This window comes from Octopus bimaculoides, chromosome 16 (assembly GCF_001194135.2).
Source record: "Octopus bimaculoides isolate UCB-OBI-ISO-001 chromosome 16, ASM119413v2, whole genome shotgun sequence".
NCBI lineage: Eukaryota > Metazoa > Mollusca > Cephalopoda > Octopoda > Octopodidae > Octopus > Octopus bimaculoides.
Genome location: NC_068996.1, coordinates 49,763,854 through 49,775,412, shown reverse-complemented (window position 1 = coordinate 49,775,412; position 11,559 = coordinate 49,763,854). Strand labels below are relative to the sequence as shown.

General features: G+C 37.5%; 1 long non-coding RNA gene across 1 annotated transcript; it reads right to left on the bottom strand.

The window, feature by feature from the left end:
* Nucleotides 1–3,171: 3,171 nt before the first annotated feature.
* Nucleotides 3,172–11,137, bottom strand: LOC128249631 (uncharacterized). Its single transcript, XR_008265749.1, has 3 exons — nucleotides 10,910–11,137; nucleotides 6,567–6,634; nucleotides 3,172–3,652 (listed from the first exon to the last, which is right to left on the bottom strand). It is a non-coding gene; the product is annotated as an uncharacterized LOC128249631 (long non-coding RNA).
* Between the last annotated feature and the right edge of the window lie 422 nt (nucleotides 11,138–11,559).

Here is an 11,559-nt window from a genome sequence, read left to right as displayed (position 1 = left end):
TTTTCAGTGGACAGCGGTGTCAAATAGGGAGATATTCCTGCTCCTATGCTTTCTCTTTTATTTTGCAATATTGCTTTAGTATGCCTTCAAAAATTGTAACAGGTGAACCAGAATCAGATTTTGGACATCTGGCTGCATTTTTAATCTTACCTAATTTAACTGCAAAGCAAAGACTAGAATTGCTTTGTGCTGATGATGCTGATTTGTTGGCACACTCAGAGAAGAATATGCAGCATATAATGGACAAATTTTCTACTGCATGTCTACGTAATTAGTCTTGAGAAAACTAAAGTAATGTTTACTCCCATGTCAGGACAACTGTATTCTGAACAAAACATTTTTATGAATGGAAAAACGTTTGAAGTCATTGAAACTTGTTTACTTTGGAAAAACAGTTAAGAGATGGTGGTCTTGATGAAGAGATATACTATCAAATAGGGAAAGGAAGTGTTGTATTTGGAAAGCTAGAAAAGTGAATATGGGTGGATGGAGGTATTTCCTTACAGACAAAAATCAGTGTCAGTAAAACGTGTGTATTGACTGCACTTCTTTATTCAAGTGAGACATCATAAGAAAATGCTGAAGAAATTTCACCAAAAGTGCCTCAGCTGTGTCTTGGGAGTCAAGTGGAACTGTTTTGTATGAGAATGTTTTGTACCAGACACAGAAGTTTTGCACATGATATATTGTAGCTCAATTGAACAACAGATCGTCTTGGCTCAAATGAGATGGACTGGACGTGTTACTAGAATGAAAGCTGAGTAATTGCCAAAGTGGCTTTTTTATGGTGAGATCAACTCTGGAAAGTGACCACAACATAAGCTGAGGAAATGGTATAAAGACTGTGTGAAAGAAAACCTGAAGAAACTAGATATGAACAAAAGTGATTGGGAAAATAATGCCCTAGATTGGAACAAGTGGAGAGGTACTGTTAGGACTGGGAGGAAAAGAGGATTCAGCATTCTGAGCATAAAGGGGCCTGTCAGAAAGGAACAGTTGAAACTGAAATCAACAGTGAATACTGGATATGTATTGTGTTATCATATTCTGTTGTCAAAAGCAGGAGACATGAATCATATGAAGTCACATGAAAATCGAAATGCACAGGTACGTAATAATCTTGAACACCAACCACCTCTTACGACTTGTGTCATATGTCATAAAACTTGTATAACAATATCTGAACTTAAAAGACATTTGCTAAAGAATCAGGTTCCAAAGAGTAAAGATGTAGAAGAAACTTGAATAGTATCTGTCACTTGTGTTTTAAACACTGTCAGTCAGCAGCTGCTCTTAAACTTCATCTGAGGGCTCATCAACAGAGGGATTGTGGTGTGTGAAGGGGTATGATGTGTTGATGGGACGGCTATCATCTGTCAAAATGAAGCAATCATATATATATGGGAGAATATACAAATAATAACAACAGACGAGGACAGGTGGTGTAAATAACAAAAGTATATATTAGTATGACGCTCGGGAATACGGAAAGTCTTTGACGTTTCGAGCTACGCTCTTCAACAGAAAGAATACGGAGACAAGGAGAAAAAAGGATGATAAAGGAGGTTTACAAAAGTGGAAAAGTTCAAAAGTTTTTTAGACGTCGTGGTATATTGAAGCGATTTCCAATCAGAAGATGGGTCCAGTGTAATCCGTGGGTAGGAGAGGTGCAGCCGGAGGGTATAAAGTTCAGAATCAAACAGTCCAGATCCAGAAGGAAAGAAGGTAGAATCCAAAAGTTGGTAGTGTGTGATGAGAGGAGACAGGATTAGCTGGTGCGACCACGTGAGCGTGTATTATATGTGGGAGAATATACAAATAATAACAACATATACAATTTAAAAATAGGATAAAATCTTTGTAAGAATTTATCAAGTAGTTAGTGTGAAAAACCTCATAAGGGAAAAATTTATTAATTATTCCCATTAAATATATTTATCTATATTAAGGACATTACTATACATAAATGCTTCATGCTAGGGGGGGACTCTTAAAGTCAAAACTACCATAATAAACATATTGTACTGAACACAAGGGAATGCAACTCTTGAAGTGAGCCTTTTAAAAACAGATTCAGCTGCAGATCATAGGATTTCATAATTAGTGCAAAAAATGCACTTTTTAATCGTCAGTGCAGGCATAATCAAGACACATAAAAATGAACAAAAAATCAACATACCAGACGAACACCAAATGTATCCAGCATAGTACATAGAATTGTTCACACTTATATATCCATGTAAGAGGCGGGCTTTTCGAATTGCATCTCGGTACATGTGTTTATACAGAATAAAATTCAGCACTGAATATATTCCGGTTAAATTTACAATTTGAAAATAGGATAAAAGGTGATGGAAAGTTATAACATTTTCCTGGAAGATCACAGTTGTGATCATACTAACTTTAATTTAGTATGATTACAACTCTCTGATGAACAGTAACGGGAAACTTTGAGTAACAGTTTGTGAAAATTTTTGCAGCTTTAATAAAAGCATATTACTCCACCTTTTGTATTCGAGTACTATTTTTCCACCTTGTTTTGCATTTCTGTGCTTACTTGTGTATGTATATATATAAATATATGTATGTACGCATGTATGTATGTATGTATGTATGTATGTATGTATGTATGTATGTATGTATGTATGTATGTTTGTATGTATGTATGTATAATATCATCATCATTGTTTAACATCCATTTTCCATGCTGGCATGGGTTGGATGGTTTGACTGAGGTCTGGAGAGCCAATGGCTGCACCATATATATAAGAAAAAAGGGATTAAAAAATCCAGGCAGATATCAATAAAGAATTCAGTTTTAAAAGAATTTAGTTAACTATTTTCAACAATTAGACACCAATAAATGCAAATAGAATACAAATATATATATATATATATGTATGTATGTATGTATGAAAATCTTCCACAGTTTCAATCAACTTAATTCCTCTCATAAAGCATTTGTTAATCTGAGGCTATAGTAGAAAATACATTTTCCCAAAGGGCTGTGCAGTGAGATTGAAACAGGAACCACAAGTAGGAAGAAAACATCCAAACCACATAGCTCTTTTTGCTCCCATGGGCTTCCGTTTATTTGATACAATTGGTTACAAGTTTCTAAAGAGACAATTGTTGACCACAGTACTGTTGGTCACACGCTGTTTTCCTCACTAAACAATTTTTTTTAATATCATCTTTATCATCTTCCATGCATTTGAAAGGTGGATAAGCTGATATCACATCTGTAGTACTTTTTTTCACACACCACATTTATCTATTTATAATTAGCTTTCTAATGCTTCATGTCTACATTTGGATTGTTAAATATCTACTACTTACCAAACAAACATTTCAAATTTTACAAGATAGCCCTTGACATTAATACCTGTTTTACCTGTTTTAAAATGGAAGCCCTTTAGAAGTGAGATCTTGCTCAACAATTGAATGAAAGACAGAGGAGCGTTTCCTGTCGCTTACCAGGCAAAAACAGCCATAACTTCTCTTATTAGGAATAATTTTTCACAATTATTTTATTTTTCGGATGTCTGCCTACTTTCTGTATTTTCTTTCTATAATCTTTGTTCTCACACTCACTTCCACAGCAGAACATTGCATAATGTTTTGAAACAGCCTTCCTGTGTGTATATTGTCACTGTAACAAGAGGAAAATTAAGAATTAGGATTACCACTTTAGAAAAGTATATTTAGGTGTGTGCATGTAAGAAGGTTTGAAATGTGTAATGACGCCTGGTTCTAGACGCCATTTTGGAACATTCATCCATGCATGCGCATAGGATTAGAGCTTTCCGGAGATCTAAGGGAAGCCCCTTATGCGCATGCACAATCATCAGCAGCAGCTAGGCTTCACTGCCATTCACCCTCTTCGGCCCTGGCTGTTGACCTGGCAGGACGCAACTTAGACCAGCTCCGTGGAGCTGGAATTCTGATGGCGAGCGATGTTGCGAGTCTGTGAAAATGCCTTCATATTTTTGTGTTGTATCTAACTACCAACCCTGCTGCTTCCACACCAAGGTGTCCAGGTTACCGATGTCCAGAGATAAGATGCTTATTCAGGCAAAATAAATTATCATTGTTATTTGTTCAGAGAGATTTTGTCCTCGCTTTTTCCTTCCATGAACTACGTATGGAATTGTAAAGCACCCAGCAAGTGCTAAATCACATTTTCCTACAAATGTATAAATGTATGTTTTACATGATAGTAACGATAAATATCAGAAGGCAATGTTTTTTTTTTGTTAATAAACATAACGATTTATTCCTTGATCACACATGAAGTAGTAGGCACAACAGAAATAAGTGTTCAAGGCAACAGGGTGTAGCAAGACATGAGTTAATTCCTTAATAAACATCAAGGTAGTTAGATTCAGTACTTGGCTGAAAATCTAAAATATCCAATGAGTTTTGTAGTGGTCGTGAGGTGAGACAGAAATCCCATAGTTGTGTGAATGCTGTTTTCTGATTGGTGTTAATTCAGCAACATTTTGTCATTTGGACGAACAACTGATGTGTTTACATCTCAATGTCTTCTCAGGAGCTGATTATTGCCTCTCAAAACTTGTACTTCACCGCTGGGTCACATGTATCCTTCCATGGCCAGCAGTGATTGGATATTTTGGACATAGCACGACTGTACTATGCCACCACAACAAAATAGTGCTAACATGATACCCTCCTGCAAACTGAAAGCTGCTTTGTCAGCCTCTCTTGATACTCTGCATTGGACTGAGTATCTTCCTATTGTTCTCCTCTGTATTCAAACATCGGTTAAGGAAGGCCTTGGTTTCTCTCCATCTGAGCTGCTTTATGGTGCTCCCTTGTCTTTGCCAGGACAGATGCTTGCTCCAGTTGATCTTACTATTCAAGATCCAGCACTTTATGTTAACCGCCTGTATGCATATTTTCAAGAACTGCCACCAATGAGCACTCAACATCAAACAGTAAAATCTTTGGTCCCGAGCGTTATTGCCTTACGGACTCACATTTTTGTACATAAGGACGCAGTGAGGAGTCCTCTCACTCCCCACCCCTTACTCAGGACCTTATTGCTTGTTGGCATGCACCAATTTTCATTTCACCATAGACTTGAATGGTTTCCGAGAAACAGTCTTGGTCGATAGACTTAAGCAGACCTATATAGACACTCTCACACCAGAGCCTCATACTCCCTCCTTCGTACACTGTACAACAGGAAACAAATATTGCACCATCATACTCACCACAAGCTCAGCTACACACACCTTCCCCATCTCCACCAACAGACATCACAACAACCCGCAGTGGTCATCATGTCTATTGGCATAAGAAACCATATAAAGCTGTATATATATGAACTGGCCCTTTGGGCTTGTTGTCGTATTGTATTTTTTTCCTGCTTAATGCATTCATGCTGTTTTCCTTTTCATGTATATGCACTATTTTGCTGTGGTGGCTTGGCACAGTTGTGCTACACCCAAAGCAACCAATTACTGCTGGCTGTGGAAGGATACATGTGACCTAGCAGTGAAGCGTGAGTTTTAGGTGCAGCATGGCTGTGCTATGCCACCACAACAATATAGTGCTAACATGTCACATAACATCACTAAATGAGTAGATCTAAAGATTGATTAAGTCATTCAAGAGATATCATTTACCTGAAAAACAATAAGTGACCTTTAGTTTTAGTGTTAACATATATAACCCTTTAGCATTTAAACTAGCCATATCCAGTCGAAATATTATTTCTGTTTTATACTGAAAGTACCAGATCCAACTTCTGACAACTACTCTAAAATATCACTCTAAAGCTAAACAATCACATGGTCAAAATGTTAAAGCTATGAGATAATGTGTGATTAATTCAAAATAATGAGAATAAATAAGCATTATATTTGACAGAATAACCTGAATGCTCAAGGGTTGACATTTAATTCAGTCATATCCAGCCCAAATATTCAACCTGTTTTATACTCAAACTGGCCAGATCTGGCATCTTACACTTTCCCTACAATGTCTTTCTAAAACTAAACAGTCACATCATCAGAATTTCAAAGCTATGAGATAATAATTCATGATTAATTCAAAACAATATGAGTAAATAAACATTGAATTTAAGAAAGTAATCTGAGTGCTAAAACTTCCATAAAACTAACTATTAATAAAACACAGGAGTGGCTGTGTGGTAAGTAGCTTGCTTACCAACCACATGGTTTCGGGTTCCTTCCCACTGTGTGGCATCTTGGGCAAGTGTCTTCTACTATAGCCTCAGGCCAACCAAAGCCTTGTGAGTGGATTTGGTAGACGGAAACTGAAAGAAGCCCATCATATATATGTGTGTATGTGTGTGTGTGTGTGTGTGTGTGTGTGTGTGTGTGTGTGTGTGTGTGTGTGTGTGTGTGTGTGTGTGTGTGTGTGTGTGTGTGTGTGTGTGTGTGTGTATGTGTGTGTATATGTTTGTGTGTCTGTGTTTGTCCCCACCACCATCGCATGACATCTGATACTGGTGTGTTTACGTCCCCGTAACTTAGCAGTTTGTCAAAAGAGACAGATAGAATAAGTACTAGGCTTACAAAGAATAAGTCCTGGGGTCAAGTTGCTCAAATAAAGGTGGTGCTCCAGCATGGCTGCAGTCAAATGACTAAAATATATAAAAGAATAAAAGAATACAAATATGTGCAGTGAGTAAAAATAAAAAGAAGAAATGTCTCCTTCTTGAACCATACCAGGCTTATAAGGGCCAGTTTCCTAGTTTCGGTGGCGTAGAAATTCCTCACCTGGACTGGACGCCGATCTGTTGCAGGGTTACTCACTTTTTGCAGCTGAGTGAAATGGAGCAATGTGAAATGAAGTGTTTTGCTCAAGGATGTAACGCATCGCCCGGCCCAGGAATCATAACCACAATCTTACAATCATGAGTCCAACACCCCTAACCACTAAGCCACGTGCACCCATGAGAAAATAAAAGGCCTGCAGTAATCAAAAATTCTTTTCCATGTAAATTTTTTTTGAATAATTTGAATTATAAATAATTCTATTTATGCTAATAAGTATAATTTTACAGCAGGCGCAGGAGTGGCTGTGTGGTAAGCAGCTTGCTTACCAACCACATGCTTCCGGGTTCATTCTCACTGCGTGGCACCTTGGGCAAGTGTCTTCTACTATAGCCTCAGGCCGACCAAAGCCTTGTGAGTGGATTTGGTAGATGGAAACTGAAAGAAGCCCGTCGTATATATGTGTATATATATATATATATATATATACACATATATATATATATATACATACATATATATATGTATGTATGTTTGTGTATATGTTTGTGTGTATCTGTGTTTGTCTCCCCAACATCGCTTGACAACCGATGGTGGTGTGTTTACGTCCCCGTAACTTAGCGGTTTGCCAAAAGGGACCGACAGAATAAGTATTAGACTTCCAAAGAATAAGTCCTGGGGTCGATTTGCTCGACTAAAGGCGGTGCTCCAGCATGGCCGCAGTCAAATGACTGAAACAAGTAAAAGAGTAAAAGAGAGTCTTGTTGTTCTTAATGACCATCTCATCTTAATAAATTGATTCATAAAGTTTAATTGTTCTACAAGTAATTACAGTTACATAACATTGAAGAAATAGTAATATAGAAGCAAGCTTGGTTGTATGTGATATTTGCTTCTCAAAAACGTAGTTTAAAATGTAAATTAATATTTCATTGTATTGTGCAATATTCTGACTGTCCTATTTTGGAGACATTATGCATTAATGGGTTAATTTAAGACACAAAGTATGCAGGACTACAATCCCTAACATGGCCTGTTTTTTTCTAAGGTGTGGTTTGAAAGGACTTTGGCTGTTGTTTCTAGTAAACCACCCGCCAACCTTCATAAAAGCACCTTTGTACAGTTTTGTATATTTACTAATGCTTTCATCACCATTTCAAGTATGGTGAAGTCAATGTTTTTGTTGATGAGGTCAAAATAAGCCTGAAATATGTCCAAAGTTGTCTCTTGTATTTGTCAGAAAAAATAGTGTTGACATCCGGTTTCACCAGTCCTCAATCAAATCGTCCAACCCATGCTAGCATGGAAAGCGGACGTTAAACGATGATGATGATGATGATGATGATGATTGGCTAGTATGTTCGTTTTTTCTTTTCTTCACTGCATATTTATTCCTCATTTGTATTTGAAACTCCATGTAACATAAAACAGGTAGGCTATTTGAGCCAGATAAGGCTGGTTTAAATGTTAAAATGTTAACAGAGAATATTCAATTATGTCCAAGTAGTACAAGCTGGCAACAGCAGTAGTAGTAGTGGTGGTGGTGGCATTAGCGATGGCACTAGCAGCAGCAGCAGTATTAGCAGCGGTATTAGCAATAGTAGTAGTGGTGGTGATGGTGGTGGTGGTGGTGGTGGTCATCGTCGTCGTCATAGTAGTAGTAGTAGTAGTAGTAGTAGTAGTAGTAAAACCTGGTGACTACAGGATAGGCATTAATTACAAGATTTGATTGAACTTTTAGTAAACCACTAATTTTGAACCTGTCTTTCTCTCACAAACTTGAACTTTAACTTTTCTCAGCAAAATTTAGTCTTTGAGCTGCATTCCACCAAAATCAAGTATTTGATATCACTGTTGCTAACACCTTGGTTTGGTTTGTTGAGATGAATACAAATATCTTTTGGCATAAAAATCTGCAAATGCCATCTTTCAATATACCACAGGAAAGACTTTGAGGAATGCTATAAAAAATTAAACATTCTTTCAAGAAGACATATCTTTGGATACAACTATCAAGAGGAATTGAACCTGACAATTAAGATTTATTGAATCGACTGAGTGATATAACTATTAATTCAAAGAAATATATCTTATCAGCTGCCTCGCTGTGTGATATGGTGGGCTCTGAGGAAGCTAGGGATAGATGAGCAGCTGGTGAAAGTTGTACAGGCCATAAAGATGTACAAAGATGCTGTCAGTAAGGTGAGACTAAACCACAAGTACAGCAAAGAATTTGATGTACAGGTAGTGGTTCATCAAGGCCCAGTCCTTATTCCCTTCCTTTTCATCATTGTCCTTCAGGCCATAATGAAGGAATTCAAGACCAGCAGCCCCTAGGAACTACTATATGCTGATGATCTTGCCCTCGTAGCAGATTCTATATCAGAGTTAGAAGAAAAATTCCAGGTGTAGAAGCAGAACCTGGAATTTAAGGGCCTTAAGGTTAACTTAGATCCTAGAAAGCAAGAAAACTGACAGGACCTTACTTGCCTCAGGCAGGTGGTCCTGTTTGATTTGCAGGAATGGTGTAGGCAGGATCTCCATATGGTGTACCCAATGTAAACTATGGACACACAAGAGATGCAATAAGAAGGTTATCAGAGAAGATAGTTTTTGTACGTGGAAGATACAGAGGATCCATAAAAACTTTAGAGACCCAAGAAATTGATTCTCTCAAAAGTCCTGGTGACTCAGTAGAGGTAGTAGATAACTTCTGCACGGAGAGTGTGATAGCTAGAATAAGAATAAGATGGAGGAAATTCACAGAGCTGGTACCTCTGTTGGCAACAAACGGTTTCTCTCTCTGAGTGAAAGGAAAGTTGCATGATGCATGTATACAGACAGCAATTCTACATGGTAGTGAGACAGAGGCCCCTGAATGCAAAGGTCATGCAACGGTTAGAAAGGAATGAGGCTAGTATGCTCTTCTGGATGTGTAATGTAAGTATACATGTTCGACAGAGAGCTAGTGTTTTGAGAGAGAAGTTAGGCTTAAGAAGAATTAGTTACTGTGTGCATGAGAGACAACAGCGCTGTTTTGGTCATGTAATGCGGATGGATGCCAATAGTTCCATAAAGAAGTACTGATCCCTCAAAGTAGATGGAACATGTAGAAGTGGGAAACCCAGGAAGATATGGGACAAAGTACTGAAGATTGATCTCAGGACACTGAACCTTTCAGGCAAGATGACAAATGGCCAAGATGCCTGGCACCTTGCTGTACTCAAGAAGACCAACACTCTGCAGCAAAAGTGTTAAGACCGGTTCCTCTGATGGTGAAAAACACTCATTGCAGTGCCATGTAAAAGCACCTGTGCAGTGCCACATAAAAGTACTCAGTACACTCTGTAAAGTGGTTGGAGTTAGGAAGGGTATGCAGCCATAGAAACAATGTCAAATCAGACTGGAGTCTGGTGCAGCTCTCCAGTGTGCCAGCTCTGGTCAAACCGTCCAACCCATGCCAGTATGGACAATGGATGCTAAATGATGATGGTGATGATGATGATGATATCTTAACAGTGAAGTGTTATTATTTTTGGGTACTTCATTTCACAAAAAAGCTTCCATGCTGGATTTGCAAATCTTTTAACATTTATCTTACCCTTTCACACCCAGCATTGAGGTTCACTGAAACCATTTTCTGCTTCTTTTAACCTGTCTTTAAACTCAATTTTTGACGCACTGTTTTCCGAATTTTTGTTTATATTTCTTTACTTAGGTATTAGAAAATTTGTGAATTGAACAACACAAAACAAGGGATGTCATGCTAATGAGTTGCAGGTAACCAAGCTCATTATCTATGTGTAACAAACTTGTGACACACTTGTATCAAAGTGTGTCGTGTATTTGGGCACAGTAGCAACAGAAAAAGAAACAGTGAAAGTCCTACTTTGTACATCTAAGAAAGAAACAGGATTGTTTTCAGGAATCGTAAATTTTTATGGTTGATATTTACCAAATTATTCTCAAAGATCAAAATATTTTTGAATTTGCACAAGAAAATTGTTGAATTTGGTTGGACAAATATTCAACAGGGGACATTTGATAATTTAAAAAGTAGTCATGCTGCTAATTTTTTTTGTGAAAATAAAATGGAATAAAAGACATTTTCCTCCAGAGAGAAAAAAATTGAAACAGCTTACAAAGTCCTTTTGCATTGATGCGATGAAAGATCCATACATCCTTGATGTTGTCCTCTTCTATCAGAGAGAATTGAGATATTGTGGGTGAGAAGTGTGGAAAGATGCATCTGCATTTAGTAATTCTGCAAAGAAAGAGGCATTGAAGTGTTACTGTGAAAGGTTTATTAAATGTGGAGAATGTAAAGGAGAAAGATGATGTTCTCATCATGGACTCAACAGAGAGACCAGTTATCTTAGTTGACAGCATTATGATAGATAAAGCAATAAAAGATATAAACAGTCCCTGGTCTGTTATGAATCACTGTTGAGATACTTAAAATATCTGGCAGAAGGGGATATGGCTTAGTCACCTGTATAGTTGATTAGTTTGTATAAAAAGGTGTTATTGCTAACAACTGGTTTGCAGCATTATAGTTAACTGTTACAAGGGTAAAAGAGATGACTTAGAGGTAATGAAAGAGGTATCAGACTACTGAACTAAGTCATGAAAATTACTGAGATACAGCTCAACTAATTAAGGAAAAAGCATTGATGCAGTTTGATTTTGTGTCAGGGAAAAGTACTTCTGATGCCCTCTTTCTTGTAAGACGACTACAGAAGTCTGTTAGAAAATCTGTTCGAGATAGAAGCAGTATATGAACCAAAAAGTA